Genomic DNA, 6,392 nt, shown 5'->3' with positions numbered 1-6,392 from the left:
GTTAATGTCTACACAATTTTCAGTGAGTATACCACAAATTATACTAAAGTGCTTCATATATGTCACATCACCTAGCAAGTGAAATGGGATAACAGAAGTAATCAGACTCTAACCCTGATCAGCATTTTGCTTTTGCGCCATCTTTGTAAGTTTTTAGGCAGGGTTTTCCACTGATTATCCTCTTCTTTATACCCCTGCCACCCACAGGACACAAATCTTCTGGGGGTACCGAACATTTGGTTTTCGCACCAGTGATACAACTTAATCGATCCATTTATACGTAGAAAACACTCTCGATGCGCACCTAAAAAAAAATGAAAGCATGTATGTGTACGCGAAATCATTCACCGGCGATTTAATAATATGATTTGAACAATAAAATCAAATGATCACACACGAAGTAACAAAAAAGTGCTGGAGAGATAGCAATTGAAGCAATGAAAGGCGGTTGCTTTCTGCAAAAAGCCAATAGCAAGAGGTCCACCGTCTATAAGAATAGGCAATAAAAATAAGGCATATTTAAAGGTGCATGCAGCAGTTGCACTGATGCAGTGCTACCTTTTTTTAGGCAGGCTTTTCCGCTGATTTTCTTCTTCTTTATTTCCCTTCCAACCACAGGACACATATCTTCTGGGGGTTGTCGGTTTTCGCACCAGTGATACAACTCAATCGATCCACTTCTACGTAGAAAACGCTCCCGATGCGCATCTAAAAAAATGAAAGCATGTATGTGCAGGCTAAATCATTCACACATGATAAAACAATATGATTTCAACAATGAAATCAAATGATCACACCCAGAGCAACAAGAAAGTGGTGGAGAGATAGAAATTGAAGCAATGAAAGACGGTTGCTTACTGAACAAAGCCTATAGTAAGAGGTCCTGCGTCTATAAGAATAGGCAATAAAGGCACGTTTATAGGTGCATGCAGCAGCTAAAGTGATGCAGTGTTACCTTTCTGTTTCACTGCAGTGATTGGTATAAATATTACAGCAATTGCTAGGCATCTCAGGTAACCCCATTGAAAACTTCATCCAAGGTACCGAGGAGCAGTGGTGTGTTATTTGCAGCTGTTAACGGAAAGACAGGCTATCCTATGAGTGCATGCGCATTTCCTCCTTTTTGTATACTTGAATAAAAGCGACTGAACAGTGAGTGTTGTAAGAGGTGCAGCGTCCCTAGGAATGGGGAACAAAATTAAGTTTTAGTAAACAGAGGTACAAAAAGAAGCAAATATGCCTGCAATAATAGCATGATGGCCTACATTTTGATCAACAGCTGTAAACAACCTGTCACTGCCAGTCGGTTCTTTAGATAGGCTTATCAATGCCAGAGCTTAAAGCTAAGAGCAATATGAGTAATGTTTATTGCGGTCACGGCCGTAAACAATTCTAGCGGAACACTCCATTACTGTAACTATTCAACCGTCCATTTATACATATCGTTCATTAAAGAACCATGCACATCATATTAAGTTGCTCTTTTCTACTCCCAAATGATTTCCTATAGAATTAGAATACGTGGATCGCTGCTTCGGTTTCAACATTCTTGCACGATGGCTATGGCGTGCACTTCATGCATACGGTACGGCACGTGAGGTACAAAGAGCTGTAATTGCCGAACAGGCGGACCTGACGTCCTGTCCCATTTCGCCTGAAAGTGCGCGCCGTCATCGAGCGCTTCGCGAGCAATATATTTCGGACGATATGGTTGCCTCATACCGGCCGTCAATGTTTTGTACATTGTGTCCCGCGTGCACGTTGTTTACTTTGCAGTGACAGGGACGCAGTGCACACAAGGCTGATGTGCCTTTTTGCTTGTATTGTTATTTTCCCCCGCCCTCGAAGCGCGTCTGCGAAATCGCTCTCCTATTGTCGCCGCTTTCTGATAACGCCCTCACCTGAAGGCACGTGCTCAGAAGGGGGCCGTCGATTAAGAAAATTTTGAAAAGGGGCTCACTTGCGCTGTTCACGGCTTTCAATTCCTCAATATGATATTAACCATTATAAAATTGGAGGTTCATTATGACTTAATTATAGCCTAGTCATCAAGCGGCATCACGCACATGTCTGCCCCACTGTAAAATTCGCTTGCACAGACGGCACGAACAGTTTTCAAAACTTCGTCTGTACATCTGAAAACAAGAAACTGCCCTTAACTCTTAACAAAATCCAAAAACTGTGTGAACATGGCTTCCTGCGCGCAGAAGAGAGGCTGTCCAAAATATATGTACAAAGCCGGGTGCATAGTGTCTGGTTACTAATTGATTGCGGCGCGCTTCACAGTCAAAAAACTGCGCAAATGGCTGCCTGCAGTGTTCTGTCACGTGTTGGTGGCATACACACCTGTTACGCACGGCTCCTCTATTTTCGGCGCAAATGCTATTCATATCGCAGCCAGCAAATAAGTCCACGCACTTGCTTGCATGTAACCCGGACGAAAATTCGCTTAGTTCTTGAAGTCATGCTTCGCGCAGTTGTTTCGAGAAGGATAAGGAAAGAGAACATTTGGGACTGGTAGGAGATTATATAGAACCAATTATGAAGCAATGGCATGCTGCAAAGATATATACTCACGGTCTAAGATGACGGCGTTCACTGAGTCTGATAATGCCGACGGTATCCCGCCGTTGCTGTAATCCGTACTCCGGCGACATTTCACAGCTCAGCTATTCACTGATATGTAGCAAGCACCAACCGGAGCACATGGACATGTATAGGCGCAAGAGAAAATTATGCACAGCACAATGAAAAATAAAATTAATGAGGGAAGAAATTAAAGAAAGGTTTAAGAAGCTGTCACAAGTCTTGTAGCGTCTCCAACAAGCTCTGAAATGAACGCTTCGGGAGGAGGCCGCACAGCAGCGCAGCTGGGGATGCTGTCTGTTGTGTCTTGCACGTAGACGCGTAGGCGAGGGGGAACAACGACCCGCTCAACCAGCGCGTGATTCCCGCCGCGGTGTTGTGTTCGCAAGGGCTGCGCGTGGGAACGAAGGACCAACGACCCTCTCAACATTCCATTCCTCCTTTACCCAGCCCTCTTCTGCTTGCACCGGCCAGCCGTGACTTCGGACCGTGCCGATGAGCGGCCGCCAGCGCGCACCGCTCGAGTCGCGTTCTAATAAATAGTTTTGTTTTGTGTGTTCGCAAACGCATTGTTTCTTCAAGCCAACCACGGACAAACATTTTCTAAAAAAATAGAAAGCCTCCCCATCTACCATCCACATTCTTGTGTAAATCCATACAGCTGGTGCATCGACAAATGCGCGCGTCCCCTCCCTTTCGCCACCTATGATCGAACAAAGGATGGTCGTTCGACCTTTTATATTTACTTCAAAATATTATATACTGTTGCGTGATGACTGATTAATAATGTCAAAGAGGCGGAGTTCCGAGCTTCTCTTCTATTCTGGCCAACTTTGGTTATAGATTATACAAATTATGCTCAAGTTAGCTAGCTGAAAATTATCCGATTAAATATATACATGTTTTTATTTGTATTCAGTTAATGTTCGATTTTCGGGTATGAGTAGATGTTTTTATAAAAATTCTAAACATCGGAAACGAAAATTTTCCTAATTTGCAGGCCTTTATTTCAGAAAAGGTTCATGGTAGAGCAGCAAAAATTCCACAATATGTTCTCAGCATAATTATCCGCAAACAGCTAAAGCTCATATTTTTATGACATTTGGATACAGAGATACGATCGCGCTAATTTACAGAAAACAGCGAACATTGAAAATTTTTAGGAAAACAAAAACAGTTTTCACATTGTTTAAACTTTTTCCACCTATTCTACACTACCTCAGCTTTCAAAACCATTAAAACACCTTGCATAATTTTGTTGTGCAAGTAATTATGGCCACATCAATAAAGCCTTTGTCCAATTATAGCGCACCGCGCTGTTCTGAGCATTCTACGGAATTTGTGAATTGTTCAAGGTTTTTAAATTTTGGCATATAATTTTGTAACAGGGAGAAATATATTTACAAAAGAGGATTAAAGATATATACATTGAGGAACAGCCAAGGAGCCAGGCTACGAGGGCCGCCCATTCGACGCACTTCTTTTTCTTAATCTTCCACAAACGAGCGCGCCACTTCGTCCTCATCATTCTCCAGCTGTAACAATATTTCTTCGCTCATGTTTTGTCTCGACTTCGCAAATCGACGGTGACAGACACAGCAATGAATGATTCAGAATGAATTTTGTGCGCGTCGAGGTCCTGAAGCGCTGTGGCATCAGGCAATACACAGACGTTTTTCGCAACCACCTTCACCTTAACGCGGATTGCACAAAAAGACGATAACGTTCAATGAGCAAGCAAAGTATTCCAAATCATTTTAGTAGAATGAAAGAATTGGAAAGGCCATGGAAAACTGCCTCATTAAAACAGTGTTTGTAGGCTGCATTCGTTTTTTCGAATGACTCGACAGCGCACATTATTTTCATTCCTGTACAGTTTTTTTTATTCCTTTGCCACCGCCTAGCGCGGTTGGAATGGTCAAACTCTAAACTAATAGGCGGAAAAAACTATTTTTTTTGTTTATTGCAGATATATATGTTGTGCGCCATATAAATGTACCGGGGCCTTCATGCTCGCAGTCTGCACGAAAAACTATCATTTTTTTTTTACCACCGTGTGAATGCCCAAAACTAAAATGGTAACCTCGCGAGTCTTCCGGCTTTTCATTTTCCAGTGATTGCGTCTAGAAAGTACACACATCGTATTCGGTCCTTTCTCCAGGTAAACAGACGATGCTGCGCGTAGTTCCTTATGGATAATACAAAAGCACTAGAACAAAAACATCGCTGAGAAAATGGTCATTTGTTCCTTCAACTTGAGGCAACGTTTTCCTTCTCTGCAATGAAAAAGCTACCTTCTAATCACTAATTTAATGTCACATGATCATGCTATGGCGACACGATTTCGTTTTCATGCGCGTTCTCACTGACAACTGGATTTGTACTATAGGTTACGTATAGATGCAGGGATGTAATCGGCGTCCAATACAGGCATATTGGGTCGTGAGTGCTAGCCGGTCTGGGGTATACATATGTGGTCGCACGGTCGTGCTATCATTAGATATAATTGTGCGACAAACGTATGCTCCTGTGACGAAATCTTCATGCATGCCAATAGGCTAAAACCATAAACACATATAGCTGACCCCCAAAGGTGCGCCGCATATGAGCGCACCGAAAAGACGAATCCAGACAGTTGCAGCGGTACGTGCATGAATGCGTTATAGTAATTGTCGTCCCGTACGTGGTACTTGGTGAGGTCCGAACGATCGGCTGAAATGTTGTCGGAATTAAATGCCGCGGTTTGGCGTCCAGCGCACGTGTATTCAACCATAAAAATGGAGAATTTGTTTTGATTGAATGGTCAAAGGGAAATTTTCCCTTCGGCAGCCCATTAAAGCTGCGTTTTTAGGATGGCAATGACATTTGCGAGATCAGGGGAAAAAGTGGTCCATCGTGGGCAGTTTTCATACAGGGATAGCTAATACTGGAAAAACACAAGACAAATTGCAATGGTCCATTACAGCCAGTTTAAAACAACGGAACGGTCAACGTCGGAAGAACACAGGACACCTTTTTTATTGTAGCCAGTTTTAAAAACTGAACGGGCAACGCCGGAAGAACACTGGACAACATGGTCCATTGGAGCCAGTTTTAAAAAAGGAACGGCCAACGACGGCGGAACACAGGACAACTTGGTCCATTGTAGCCATCTTTAAAAAACTGAACATCCAATACTGGAAGAACAGAGGATAACATTGTCCATTGTAGCCATGTTTAAAAACCGGAACATCCAATGCCGGAAGAACACAGGACACCTTGGTCCATTGTAGCCAGTCTTAAAAAACGGAAAACCCAATGACGGTGGAAGGCAGGACAGCTTGGCCCATTAGAGCCAGTTTTAAAACCCGTGCGACCATTATTGGAGGAACAACGGCAATCTCGGTCCAACATAGACATTCTGTATGTACGGCAGTGCCAATATCGGGAACTCACTGTACATCTTGGCCCAAGCTAGCCAGTGTTGGCTACTGGCAGCGCCAACACTGGGAGAGCACTGGCTAGACTGGGCCATTGTTGGACATTGTGTTGACTGGCATGTCCTATGTTGGGAGCATGCTGGTTAGGCTGGCCCAATGTAGGGCCACTGCTTGCCATCGTACTTACAACATTGGCCCAATGCTTTGTGCTGCCTGGGTATATATGTATATATATGTTTGTGTGTGTCTGTGTGTGTGTGTGTGTGTGTGTGTGTGTGTGTGTGTGTGTGTGTGTGTGTGTGTGTGTGTGTGTGTGTGTGTGTGTGTGTGTGTGTGTGTGTGTGTGCGTGTGTGTGTGTGTGTGTGTGTGTGTGTGTGTGTGTGTGT

At 43.5% G+C, this 6,392-nt stretch overlaps 1 long non-coding RNA gene across 1 annotated transcript; it reads right to left on the bottom strand.

The window, feature by feature from the left end:
• Positions 1-244: 244 nt before the first annotated feature.
• Positions 245-2,617, bottom strand: LOC146188467 (uncharacterized). Its single transcript, XR_014707212.1, has 3 exons — positions 2,578-2,617; positions 559-708; positions 245-304 (listed from the first exon to the last, which is right to left on the bottom strand). It is a non-coding gene; the product is annotated as an uncharacterized LOC146188467 (long non-coding RNA).
• Between the last annotated feature and the right edge of the window lie 3,775 nt (positions 2,618-6,392).

This window comes from Amblyomma maculatum, chromosome 5, assembly GCF_055883805.1.
Source record: "Amblyomma maculatum isolate TAMU_Amacu chromosome 5, ASM5588380v1, whole genome shotgun sequence".
Lineage (NCBI taxonomy): Eukaryota > Metazoa > Arthropoda > Arachnida > Ixodida > Ixodidae > Amblyomma > Amblyomma maculatum.
The sequence above is the reverse complement of the archived record's forward strand: the minus strand, read 5'-3'. Positions and strand labels throughout refer to the sequence as shown.